This window comes from Bubalus kerabau, chromosome 19 (assembly GCF_029407905.1).
Source record: "Bubalus kerabau isolate K-KA32 ecotype Philippines breed swamp buffalo chromosome 19, PCC_UOA_SB_1v2, whole genome shotgun sequence".
Taxonomy (NCBI): Eukaryota; Metazoa; Chordata; class Mammalia; order Artiodactyla; family Bovidae; genus Bubalus; species Bubalus kerabau.
The window spans coordinates 24,413,006-24,426,605 of record NC_073642.1 but is presented as its reverse complement, the minus strand read 5'-3'; the positions used below and the strand labels follow the sequence as shown (position 1 = coordinate 24,426,605).

Genomic DNA, 13,600 nt, shown 5'->3' with positions numbered 1-13,600 from the left:
TGATGGCAGCTGCCAGATCTGAAAGCCAGGCAGGAACGGAGCGAGAGAGGGTGGCCGCCGGGGGAGGATGTAGGTTCTCCATAAACGTGCGATCCTGAAAATACGTGTCATTATAAAAGCTATGTTACATACCTGTAAGCAAATAGACAAAAGATGTTACATTGTACCACACACTACAGTGTTACAATGCCATGTGTCTTGGAATAGCGTCTTTATTCATGTGTGTAGGCTCAGCTACATACACACATCCTTACATTATGATTTTGGGTTTTTAGAAGTGGGATATATTTAAATACTTTTTTGTGATCCCATTTTCACCTTTCCTGCCCCCCACTTACTGTTTTTTAAAACATTTTTCTGTTATTAAATCTTATGGCTGCCTGGGCAGGGGGGAAGGATGGGGGGCAGGAAAAGTGAAATGGGGGGAGGGATTAGTTAGGGAGATTGGGATGGACATCTATGCCCTGCTATATTTAAAATGAGTAAGCAACAAGGACCTACAGTAGAGCACAGGGAACTGTTCAGTGTTATGTGGCAGCCTGCACGGGAGGCGAGTTTGGGGGAGAATGGACTCATGTATACGCGTGGCTGAGCCCCTTCGCTGTCCACCTGAACCTATCACAACAATGTCAGTTGGCTATACTCCAATATAAAATTAAAAGTTAAAAAAAAATCTTCTATATCTTTTGGTTTTACTTCTTTTGTACTATTTCTTGCACTAAATAAATGGTAATGAATTTAACATCCTCACTTTGTAAATCATAGAGTTTGTTTCCAGTAGCTTTGCTATCATAAAGGTGTACGCTCATTTACAAAGACCACTGGCGTTTTCTTTTCACCTTGGTAGGGGATATGAAAGGACACGGGTTCTTTGTGTCCCGACTCCCCGGTTTTCACTCTTCCTCCTTTTAAGAAGGGAGCCCAAAGCCTCTGAGAGCCTTTGTGGCCCCGCGTGAAGACAGTTCTCTCTCCTTGGCTTTTGTTGGGCATGTCTCAGTTTATTGAGGGGATTATGTAAAGAGCAAGGGCAAAATGGCTTTGTGTGGGAGAGGAGTGCTGGAGTCATAAAAAGGAGAGGAGAGAGTGGAAGGATTGAGTCTGGGTCTGGCAGTACCCCAGGGGTGGGGAGGAGGTGTAGGACATCCCTAGGAATAGCTGCTCAGGGCGGACATAGGGCTGGGGCATGGGAGGGGCGGGAGGGAGGGGTTACTCCCAGTCTGGCAAGTATTCTTGTCTCCGAACAAGGCACAGAATCAAGGGGGTGCCGCCTACATGAGGCTCTGCAGCTTAGAAAAGGTCACCCGCATCCACCAAGATTGGACTCAATGCAAACTTCCTGATTCCTTAGACTTGAGACCCCAAGGAGAGAGAAGAGTCTTCAAAAAAAGACAGGACAGGTTTTCCACCTTCCTGGTATGATCGGTGGGGGTACCATGTTTATTTCTATTTATTTACTTATTTTTTATTTTTTAACTATTTTATATTGGAGTACAGTTGGTTAACAATGTAGTGTTAGTTTCAGGTATGCAGCAAAGTGATTCAGTTATACATGTACGTATATCTACTCTTTTTAAAATTCTTTTCCCATTTAGGTTGTTACCCTGTGCTATGTAGATTGCTTAACTATTTTATGATCAATTTTTATTTTTTATTGATGTGTAGCTTGGTTGTGGCAGTTTTTTTTCCTCTTTTTTAAAATTCTTTTGACCTTTTAATTTTGTACTGGGGTATATAGCCAATTAACAATGTTGTGTCAATTTCAGGTGAAGAGCAAAGGCACTCAGCCCTTCCATGGATATACATGTATCCATTCTCGCCCAAACTCCTCTCCCATCCAGGTTGCCATATGACATTGAGCAGAGTTCCCTGTGGTATACAGTAGGTCCTTGTTGCTTACTCATTTTAAATATAGCAGTGTGTACCTGTCCATCCCAGATTCCCTAACTATCCCTTCCCCACATCCTGATTTCTACTTTTAAATGACAAAATGTATCAAAATTTCTCACATGTTCAAATCTGCACAGTTAAGAAACTTGCTCCAGCACTAACATTTCAGTGAATAACTTTGCACGTATCTATAATTATTTTCTTGAGATGCAACCCTAAAAATGTTTAAAAGCTGTATCTTTTTGAAGGCCTTTTCCATTACACTCAAATAATATTGACTTAGTTTTCACACCCGTCAGTATAATTTAGGAGTGTTCCTTCTCCACACAGCAATTTCTGGTCCCTGTCAATGTCAAAATCCTGAACTCTCCTGCCTTACTGGTGGACATTTCCTTATTAAACCCTGGTTTGACTTTCTGGAAGGAACTCCCTGAAATTCTTTCTCAACTGGGGTTCCGTGAGAGAATAAAGCCATACAGAAAACGACCTGAGTGACCATTTCCAATTCTCCCATGGTTGGTGCATGACTGGAACCATTGTAGGTAAACTGGAAAGAAGTTAATTCATTCCTTATTGTTATTTAGTTGCTAAGTCATGTCCAACTCTTTGCGACCCCATGGACTACCCGCTAGACTCCTCTGTCCCTGGGATTCTCCAGGCAAGAATACTGGAGTGGGTTGTCATTTCCTTCTCCAGGGGATCTTCCCCACCCAGGGATCAAACCTGTCTTTTGCATTGGCGGGCGGGTTCTTAATCATTGAGCCTCCTGGGAAGCCCCTTACAAGGTAAGCAATGCCTTGGGGCTTTAGGGCTTAATTCTGTCCTGGAAGGGAACCTGGCTGGGAAAGGAGAGAGAGACAGAAACAGATATACAGAGAGCACGGTGTGCAAGTGATGCTATCTGGGGCCCCTGACTGCACGCTTTGGAAAACCTTTCCTTTTCTGTTGTCCTCCTTGGCTATATAGGAAGTGATATAGAAGTGGTGACCTTTTGTGGGAGCTATGCAGCTTTACTACCTTCTTCATATTGCCTGAAACTTGAAAAACCAAGTTTTGTATCCTGACCAAATCTCTCTTTAAAAAAAACAAACACTAATTTCCTCAGCAATTCATAACTCCCTTTAAAACTTAGAAGACTTTGCTTTCATTCAATACTAGGTGCTCGCCACATACGAATCTCGCCACACCCCAATCTCGCCACACCACCCTGCCAATTTCTTTCTTGGTTTCTTTGTTTCCCTGCCCAGGGATTGATTCAGGGAGCCCCACTGAATCTATCTGGGCTTTCCTGGTGGCTCAGCTATAAAGAATTTGCCTGCCAATGCAGGAGACTCTGGCTTGATCCTTGGGTCAGGAGGATTCCCTGGAGGAGAAGGAAATGGCAACCCACTCCAGTATTCTTACCTGGGAAATCCCATGACCAGAGGAACCTGTCAGACTACAGTCCGTAGGGTCGCAAAGATTCGGACACGACTGAGCACTTGCGTACACACACACACACACCCCAGTCTATCTAAAACAGCATTCTAGAAGAAGGATACAGCCTTACTGCAGTCACTGCCTGGGGTCATTTGATTCCCCCACAACGTTTTACTGGCTTTTTGCCACTAAGAGCTTTTTTCAATCCCATCTTGTTCTTGTTTGGAATCGAAAAGCAGTTGGCTTTATCGCCCCTCATTGTTGCAAATATTAATATTTGAAATCTTTCTATTCTCTTTTGTTTTTCCCTATAAACCAACTACTTCTTTCCTGGGTCAGCCCTTTCCTATCAGGCCTTCCCAGATTCAGCAGGTAACAACCAACACACACAGCTGATGTGTCTTCTGTCTTCTCTGCTAGTATCAACAGGCTCCAGATCTACCTTTTGGATAAGGAAACGGCAACCCACTCCAGTATCCTTGCCTGGAGAATCCCATGGACAGAGGAGCCTGGCGGGCTACAGTCCATGGGGTCAAATAGAGTCAGACATAACTAAGCAACTGAGCATGCATGCATGATCTACCTTTTGAGTCACTCCAGATGACAGTCTTTTCTGAATATTTTACCTCTGTATAGCATGGATATCCAACCCCCTAGCCTGCCATGGGCTTCCTCACTGCCTCTGCCTGCTCAGCCAATCCCAATTTCAGTAATAATTGTTGTATTAGTCAGTTAAGATGAAGTGCTATAACAAACAGCTTCAAGTCTCAATGGCTTAATATAAGAATGATTTCTTCTTTACTCATGCAAAGTTCCAAGGGGATATTCATGGATTGGCAGCTCCTTTTCCAGTGGTGACTGTGGGATCAAGTCTTTGTTTATCGTGTGAGAGCTCAACATGTGGCTTCCAAGACTGCTGCAAACAGGGGAGCGAGAGAAGACTGGGAGGTTTGTTGTTGATTGTTCTTAAGTAGACCCAGGCAAAAATTGGTTCACATCTCTTCCAGCCACATATTATTGTCCAGACTAGTCATATGAGCTATCCAGATGTGAAGCAGGTAGTAGAGTCTAGGTACTTAGGGCAAACCTGGCAAAGCATTCAAGAGATGGCTGATAAATTATATATTCAATTTTACTTTATTTTATTGTTTATTTATTTTCTTTGGCCACACTGCACAGTATGTGGGATCCTTAGTTTCCAGATTTTTGGAAGAAAAACTATGACTAACCTAGACATTGTATTAAATTGCAGAGACATCACTTTGTCAACAAAGGTCCATAGGGTCAAAGCTATAGTTTTTCCCATAGTCATGTATGGGTGTGAGAGTTGAACCATCAAGAAGGCTGAGCACCAAAGAATTGATGCTTTTGAACTGTGGTGTTGGAAAAGACTCTTGAGAATCCCTTGGACTGCAAGGAGATCAAATTAGTCAATCCTAAAGGAAATCAACCCTGAATATTCATTGGAAGGACTGATGCTGAAGCTGAAACTCCAATACTTTGGCCACCAGATGCAAAGAGCCAACTCATTGGAAAAGACCCTGACGCTGGGAAAAATTGAGGGCAGGGGGAGAAGGAGGCGACAGAGGATGAGATGGTTGGATGGCATCACTGACTCAATGGACATGAATTTGAACAGACTTTAGGAGAGAGTGAAGGACAGGGAAGGCTGGCATGATGCAGTCCAAGGGGTCACAAAATGTCTGAAGAGCAACAGTTCCCAGACCAGGGATCAAACCCATGCATTGGAAGCATGGAGTCTTAACTGCTGGACTGCCAGGGAAGTCTCTATATATTCAATTTCAAATCTGCATTTATTTATTTTTTCATTTATTATTTCTATTTTTGTTATCCTGCTTTGAAATCCATTTTACTTGAAGTATATATAAACATTTTTTTAATTTAAATCTTATTTTTGTTGAAAATTTATTTAAAAGGTATGAAAAGATGGCAAGATTTACATTCCCTGTTTTCTAAATTATTGGGCAATAGCCCCAAAGCTATATTTAATTCAATATATTTGTTTGGTTTCTTTGTTTACTTGAATGAAATCTTTTGGTTGTACTAAATTTGTAAACTGTTTTCTGTATTTTTTTTTTGTTCTGTTTTTAGTCTGTGTTCTCTGTCTAGTCCAACAGCAGTGTCACAGTATTTTAATTATTGCAGTTATTTTATTAAGATTTTAATATCTAGCAGGCTATCTCTTTTGTTTTAGTTCAGTTCAGTTCAGTTCAGCCACTCAATCGTGTCCTACTCGTTGCGACATGATGGATTGCAGCACGCCAGGCCTCCCCATCCATCACCAACTCCCGGAATTTACTCAAACTCATGTCCATTGAGTCGGTGATGCCATCCAACCATCTCATCCTCTGTTGTCCCCTTCTCCTCCCACCTTCAATCTTCCCCAGCATCAGGGTCTTTTCAAGTGAATCAGTTCTTCACATCAAGTGGCCAAAGTATTGGAGTTTCAGCTTTAGCATCAGTCCTTCCAATGAATATTCAGGACTGATTTCCTTTAAGATGGGGTTAGATCTTAAAGGTTAGATCTCCTTGCAGTACAAAGTCTTCTCCACAAGAGTCTTCTCCAACACCACAGTTCAAAAGCATCAGTTCTTCAGCGCTCAGCTTCCTTTACAGTCCAACTCTCACATCCATACATGACTATTGGAAAAACCATAGCTTTGACTAGATGGACTGCTTTTTAATACGCTGTCTAGGTTAGTTATAACTTTTCTTCCAAGGAGCAAGCATCTTTTAATTTCATGGCTGCAGTCACCATCTGCAGTGATTTTGGAGCCCCCCAAAAATAAAGTCTGTCACTGTTCCCACTGTTTCCCCAACTATTTGCCATGAAGTATGGGACCAGATGCCATGATCTTAGTTTTCTGAAGGTTGAGTTTTAGGCCAATTTTTTCACTCTCCTCTTTCACTTTCATCAAGAGGCTTTTTAGTTCTTTTTCACTTTTTACCATCAGGGTGGTGTCATCTGCATATCTGAGGTTATTGATATTTCTCCCAGCAATCTTGATTCCAGTTTGTGCTTCATCCAGCCTGGCATTTCACATGATGTACTCTACATATAAGTTAAATAAGCAGGGTGACAATATATAGCCTTGATATACTCCTTTCCCTATTTGGAACCAGTCTGTTGTTCCATGTCCAGTTCCAGCTGTTGCTTCCTGACCTGCATACAGATTTCTTAAGAGGCAGGTTAAATGGTCTGGTATCTTTTGGTCTTATTTATTCTTCAAGGTGAATATTAGAATTTTTGGGTGGGACAAAATTTTTAGAAACCCCTTACAAATTTAGACCGGAGGTATTTTGAATGAATGAGTTAACATGGGGAGAACTGATATCTTTATATTTAGACTCTTCCCACAGAGAAACCTGGTGCATTTTCTAATTGTTTTTCAGGTCTTCTGTGCTTTTTCAATAAAGGTCTGTAGCTTTTCTTTTTATTCATATGAATCTATTTTTGTGATAATTATTCTTATGTATATCATAAAAAATAGACTCATATGAATAAAAAGAAAAGCTACAGACCTTTACTGAAAAAGCAGAGAAGACCTGAAAAGCAATCAGAAGATGTACCAGATTCTTCTTGTGGACAGAGAAGCCTGTGGACTATAGTCCATAGGGTTGCAAAGAGTTGGACACGACTGAAGTGACTTAGTGTACACACACAAACACACACATACGTATATAGTTGTTGCTATTACAGTCTTTTAAAATTGTATGCCATTATGCGGGTCAGGAAGCAACAGTTAGAACTGGACATGGAACAACAGACTGGTTCCAAATAGGAAAAGGAGTATGTCGAGGCTGTATATTGTCACCCTGCTTATTTAACTTATATGCAGAGTACATCATGAGAAATGCTGGACTGGAGGACGCACAAGCTGGAATCAAGATTGCTGGGAGAAATATCAATAACCTCAGATATGCAGATGATACCACCCTTACAGCAGAAAGTGAAGAGGAACTAAAAAGCCTCTTGATGAAAGTGAAAGAGGAGAGTGGAAAAGTTGGCTTAAAGCTCAACATTCAGAAAACGAAGATCATGGCATCTGGTCCCATCACTTCATGGGAAATAGATGGGAAAACAGTGGAAACAGTGTCAGACTTTATTTTTTTGGGGTCCAAAATCACTGCAGATGGTGATTGCAGCCATAAAATTAAAAGATGCTTACTCCTTGGAAGGAAAGTTATGACCAACCTAGATAGCATATTCAAAAGCAGAGACATTACTTTGCCAACAAAGGTCCATCTAGTCAAGGCTATGGTTTTTCCTGTGGTCATGTATGGATGTGAGAGTTGGACGGTGAAGAAAGCTGAGTGCAGAAGAATTGATGCTTTTGAACTGTGGTGTTGGAGAAGACTCTTGAGAGTCCCTTGGACTTCAAGGAGATCCAACCAGTCCATCCTAAAGGAGATCAGTCCTGGTGTTCATTGGAAGGACTGATGCTGAGGCTGAAACTTCAATACTTTGACCACCTCATGCGAAGAGTTGGCTCATTGGAAAAGACTCTGATGCTGGGAGGGATTGGGGGTGGGAGGAAAAGGGGACGACAGAGGATGAGATGGCTGGATGGCATCACTGACTCAATGGACATGAATTTGGGTAAACTCCAGGAGTTGGTGATGGACAGGGAGGCCTGGTGTGCTGCGATTCATGGGGTCGCAGAGTCGGACACGACTGAGAGACTGAACTGAACTGAACTGAGTGTGTATCTATTAATCTCAATTTCCTAATTTCATCCCTTCCCCTGGCCCTTTCCCCTTTGATAGTCATAAGTTTGTTCTCTAAGTCTGTAAGTCTGTTTCTGTTTTGTAAATAAGTTCATTGGTATCAATTTTTTTTTTTAAGATTTCTCATATAAGTGATGATATTTGTCTTTGTCTGAATCAGCACTTTTGACTCCTTTCAGCTACTTACCAGTAGGCCTGGTTTGCCTAGACTGTGCTCCAATATTCTTGCCTGGAGAATCCCATGCACAGAGGACCTGGCAGGCTACAGTCCACAGGGTCCCAAAGTGATGGACACAACTGAGCCACAAGGATACAACAGGAACCAGGACCAGAAAGAGAAGCAGATTTTCTGACTACTTCTCTGTCCTCATCAGTCCCTGGAAACCACGATGTCCAGACTGCACTTGTAATTTAATTTCAGCCTGTGTTATTCGGCTTTAGATTTGAAAAATGTTCTATTTCCTCAAGATGATGACAGAAGCCTGTAAAAGCCAGCTGGCCAAATTATAAAATTACATTTGTGTTTTATTACTAATAGTTAGATTTTAGGAGTTATTTATTCTATAGGAATTATGCATACAATGTTTTTCATCTGGCTGACCATCAGATGCTTCCAGAGTGGGCATTTTCAGAATTTGTCTGTTTTTTTCACCCCTAAATTCCTTAGATCAGAGATAGAGAAACCTCCATATTTAGTTCAATCTCCTTTAGTTATAAACAAGTTTAAAAAACAAATGTTCTACCACTCATATTCTATCTCAATTATCGTCAACAAACATAATTATAGCTGCATCTGAAAGAAACTTCCCTGGCTCAGAAAAGGCACAAGCATTCAAGTTGTTGGAACTTGAGGGACTTGGGAGACTATCTGTCTCAGTGGGCTCTTTACAGTTGGGACATGGTGGTCCAGAGAAGGGGCGTGACTTTTCCACGGATGCAAAGATAAAAGAACCCAGAATTTCTGACTCCCATTTCTTTGCTGTTTCCATCACAAAATGCTGTGGAGTCTGCTGAGATCTTAAGCAAGAGATAGGTAAGGTGACCCTCCTGGTAAAGAACCCGCCTGCCAGTGCAGGAGACATAAGAGATGTGGGTTCCATTCCTAGGTCAGGAAGATCCCTTGGAGAAGGGCATGGCAAACCACTCCAGTATTCTTGCCTGAGAAATCCCCTGGACAGAGGAACTTGACTTTCACTTATGAACTTAGCACATGCCATGCTGTTACCTGTGGAGGAGGCATGTGAATCCATGTTTTTAGCTCTGTCTCCTCTCTACCACATGAAATTATTGAATCCATCAAAAAGGAACATGCATGTCATATTGTTTTGTCACCTGCAAAGGAGATATCATGCAAATGTGCTTTAATATCGTTCTTCACCATGTAGTATCTCAACTTTATCTTAGTTCATCTTCATAACACACTGTCTTAAAAATAATTACAAAAATTATAGGTCTGCTAGAACAGAGCTCTAGAAAGAAAGAGACTGAGGCCCAAGGAGCTTAGCCATGGAGATGGTTTTCTAAAATATGAGTTTCCAACCCTCAATCATGTGTCCTCTACTGCATCACACGTTTAAAAATGATCACAGAGACTCCAGAAAGAAAATACAACAGTCACAGACCTTTTATCCCCATCCCCTTCCTTCTGAGACTGTGTGTGTATGGGCCACTCTGTGTCATAGCTGGATAAAGGTTTCCTTTGGTGAAATTAGGCTCAGAAATAGTAATTCTGAAAGCTGAATTCTTTGGTAAAGACAAGGAAGACATGGACAGACATTTCAGCTTTTAGAGATCAGTGCTATGATGAAGCCCACATAAAAGAATCACAGTTTGTGGAAATATTAACAAAAGCTTTGGGGGCACAAATTATACCCTCTGCAATAATACAGTGGAGTTTTAAAATTGAATACTGTCATTGTTATGAGAGTAGAGTTCCGGCACACAAGTTCGGATATAGTGGGGTATTTCCAATTAATAGGAGGACTAAAGAATATAGTTTGGGTGCAATGAGTTGAAAAAAGGTGCCAAATAAATAACATTTCACAGCAATAATTGATATAAGAACTAAAACATTAAATATATAGTTTAAAGCATCAAGGTGACATGTAATAATTTTCAGCCTTTTTATTTAAAAAATGGTTTAAATTTTGACTCTGTCTTTAAAAGCTTCAACTTTAAACTATATAATACATTACCGTGCTTGGGATTGAAATCTAAAATATGCTCAGTGACTCATGTGCTGTAGCCGTGGCCAAATTGTAAGGAATTAACATGAGAGTTTAACCAATTACAGATTTTTTTCCCCTGCCACTGTGGCATTAAATACTTGCTGAAACCAATTTCTGTGATTATGTGTTCAGTAGTGTCTGACTTTTTGTGACCCCATGGACTATAGCCTGCCAGGCTCCTCTGTCCATGGGATTCTCCAGGCAAGAACACTGAAATAGGTTGCCATGCCCTTCTCCAGGGGATCTTCCTGACCCAGGGATGGAACCCGTGTCTCCTGCATTGGCAGGAGGGTTCTTTACCACTGAGCCACCTGGGAAGCCCATAGAATCTTTACACAATACCTATTATCTCTTCATGGGCTGGAATCTAGAAATCTCTATACTTTTACCTGCATCAGAGGTTTTAAAAGCATTGTTGTGTTTACTGTGTGTTGAGCAAGAAAAAATCTTACACAGAACACAATGGCTCAGGGCCAAACCTGTGGGTTCAACAGGGAAGGCTATGATGGAATTACCCTTGGGTTTATGATTTTCTCTGTGACTTGTTAATTCTGTGATCAGCTCTCTGATTCCAACTTCCTCATCTGTTTACTCTTTGTGTGATCCTAAGAAAATCTCTTTATTGCTTTGAAACTCACATTCTTCATTGGTTTAATAGGGATAAATGTTAGAACTTTTCTTCCTGGGTTGTCTTCAGGACAGAAGAGGTGGTGCCTACAGAGTTCAAGGCACGGTGCCTGGTATGTGAGCTCAGAGGAAGACCACCGACCACCCCTTTCCTCCTTTTTCCCAGAGTCAATCATCCCCCTTTGATGGATTTTCATTTCTAATCCCATTGACTGAAAAAGTTGTGATTTTGCCTTTCTCAAGATTACTTCATGCCTTTGAGATTTCTGGCTAGTGTACTGGACCTCTGTGGTTTTTGCTTGTTTGGCATGTTGGTTTCATTCAGTCACTCTGTTGTGTCTGACCCTTTGTGACCCCATGGACTACAGCACGCCAGGCCTCCCTGTCCATCACCAACTCCCGGAGCTTGCTCAACTCATGTCCACTGAGTCGGTGATGCCGTCCAACCATCTCATCCTCTGTCGGTCCCTTCTCTTCCTGTTTCAATCTTTACCAGCATCAGGGTCTTTTCCAAGGAGTCAGTTCTTTGTATCAGGTGGCCAAAATATTGGAGTTTCAAATTTAGCATCAGTCCTTCCAATGAATATTCAGGACTGATTTCCTTTAGGATGGACTGGTTGGATCTCCTTGCAGTCCAAGGGACTCTCAAGAGTCTTTTCCAACACCACAGTTCAAAAGCATCAATTCTTTGGTGCTCAGCTTTCTTTATAGCCCAACTCTCACATCCATAAATGACTGCTGGAAAAACCATAGCTTTGACTAGACAGACCTTTGTTGGCAAAGTAATATCTCTGCTTTTTAATATGCTGTCTAGTTTGGTCATAGTTTTTCTTCCAAGGAGTAAGCATCTTTTAATTTCATGGCTGCAGTCACCATCTGCAGTGATTTTAGAGCCCAGCCCCCCAAATAAAGTCTCTCACTGTTTCCTTTGTTTCCCCATCTATTTGCCATGAAGTGATGGGACCAGATGCCATGATCTTCATTTTTTGAATGTTGAGTTTCAAGCCAGCCTTTTCACTCTCCTCTTTCACTCTCATCAAGAGGCTCTTTAGTTCTTCACTTTCTGCCATAAGGGTGGTGTCATCTGCATATCTGAGGTTATTGATATTTCTCCCAGCAATCTTGATTCCAGCTTGTGCTTCATCTAGCCTGGCTTTTTGCATGATGTACTCTACATATGAGTTAAATAAGCAGGCTGACAATTTACAGCCTTGACGTACTCCTTTCCCGATTTGGAACCAGTCTGCTGTTCCATGTCTAGTTCTAACTGTTGCTTCTTGACCTGCACACAGATTTCTCAGGAGGCAGAAAAGATGGTCTGCTATTCCCATCTCTTGAAGAATTTTCCACAATTTGTTGTGATCTACGCAGTCAAAGGCTTTGGCATAATCAATAAAGCAGAAGTAGATGTTTTCCTGGAATTCTCTTGCTTTTTCAATGATCCAATGGATGTTGACAATTTGACCTCTGGTTCCTCTGTCTTTTCTAAATCCAGTTTGAACATCTGGAAGTTCACAGTTCACGTACTGTTGAAGCCTGGCTTGGAGAATTTTGACCATTACTTTGCTAGTGTGTGAGATGAGTGCATTCTTTGGCATTGCCTTTCTTTGGGATTGGAATGAAAAAACTGACCTTTTCCAGTCCTGTGGCCACTGCTGAGTTTTCCAAATTTGCTGGTATATTGAGTGCAGCACTTTCACAGCATCATCTTTTAGGGTTTAAAATAGCTCAACTGGAATTCCATCACTTCTACTAGCTTTGTTTGTAGTGATGCTTCCTAAGGCCCACTTGATTTCACATTCCAGAATGTCTGGCTCTAAGTGAGTGATCACATCATTTTGGTTATCTGGGTCATTAAGATCTTTTTTGTACAGTTCCTCTATGTATTCTTCACCTCTTCTTAATATCTTCTGCTTCTGTTAGGTCCATACCATTTTTGTCCTTTATTAACCCCATCTTTGCATGAAATATTCCCTTGGTATCTCTAATTTTCTTGAAGAGATCTCTAGTATTTCCCATTCTGTTGTTTTCCTCTATTTCTTTGCATTGATCACTGAGGAAGGCTTTCTTATCTCTCCTTCTGGAACTCTGCATTCAAATGGGTATATCTTTCCTTTCCTCCTTTGCCTTTAGCTTCTGTTCTTTTCTCAGCAAGAAGAAGGTTTGTAAGGCCTCATCAGACAACCATTTTGCCTTTTTGCCTTTCTTTTTCTTGGGGGTGGTCTTGATCACTGCCTCCTGTACAATGTCACAGACCTCAGTCCATAGTTCTTCAGGCACTCTGTCTATCAGATCTAATCCCTTGAATCTATTTGTCACTTTTACTGTATAATCATAAGGGATTTGATTTAGGTCATACCTGAATGGTCAAGTGGTTTTCCCTACTTTCTTCAGTTTAAGTCTGAATTTGGCAATAAGGAGTTCATGATCTGAGCCACAGTCAGCTCCCAGTCTTGTTTTTGCTGACTGTATAGAACTTCTCCAGCTTTGGCTGCAAAGAATATAATCTTTCTGATTTCAGTATTGACCATCTGATGATGTGCATGTGTAGAGTCTTCTCTTGTGTTGTTGGAAGAGGGTGTTTGCTATGACCAGTGTGTTCCCTTGACAAAACTATTAGCCTTTGCCTTGCTTCATTTTGTACTCCAAGACCAAATTTGCCTGTTATTCCAGATATCTCATGACTTCCT

General features: G+C 41.3%; 1 long non-coding RNA gene across 2 annotated transcripts; it reads left to right on the top strand.

Annotated features, from left to right (window-relative positions):
* Positions 1 to 1,238: 1,238 nt before the first annotated feature.
* LOC129634054 (uncharacterized) lies at positions 1,239 to 8,631 on the top strand. Of its 2 annotated transcripts, XR_008705392.1 has the most exons (5): positions 1,239 to 1,413; positions 1,517 to 1,551; positions 1,764 to 1,878; positions 4,119 to 4,254; positions 8,235 to 8,631. It is a non-coding gene; the product is annotated as an uncharacterized LOC129634054 (long non-coding RNA). The 2 variants fall into 2 exon arrangements; XR_008705393.1 differs by lacking the exon at positions 1,517 to 1,551 and having other exon boundaries at positions 8,235 to 8,628.
* Positions 8,632 to 13,600: the final 4,969 nt, after the last annotated feature.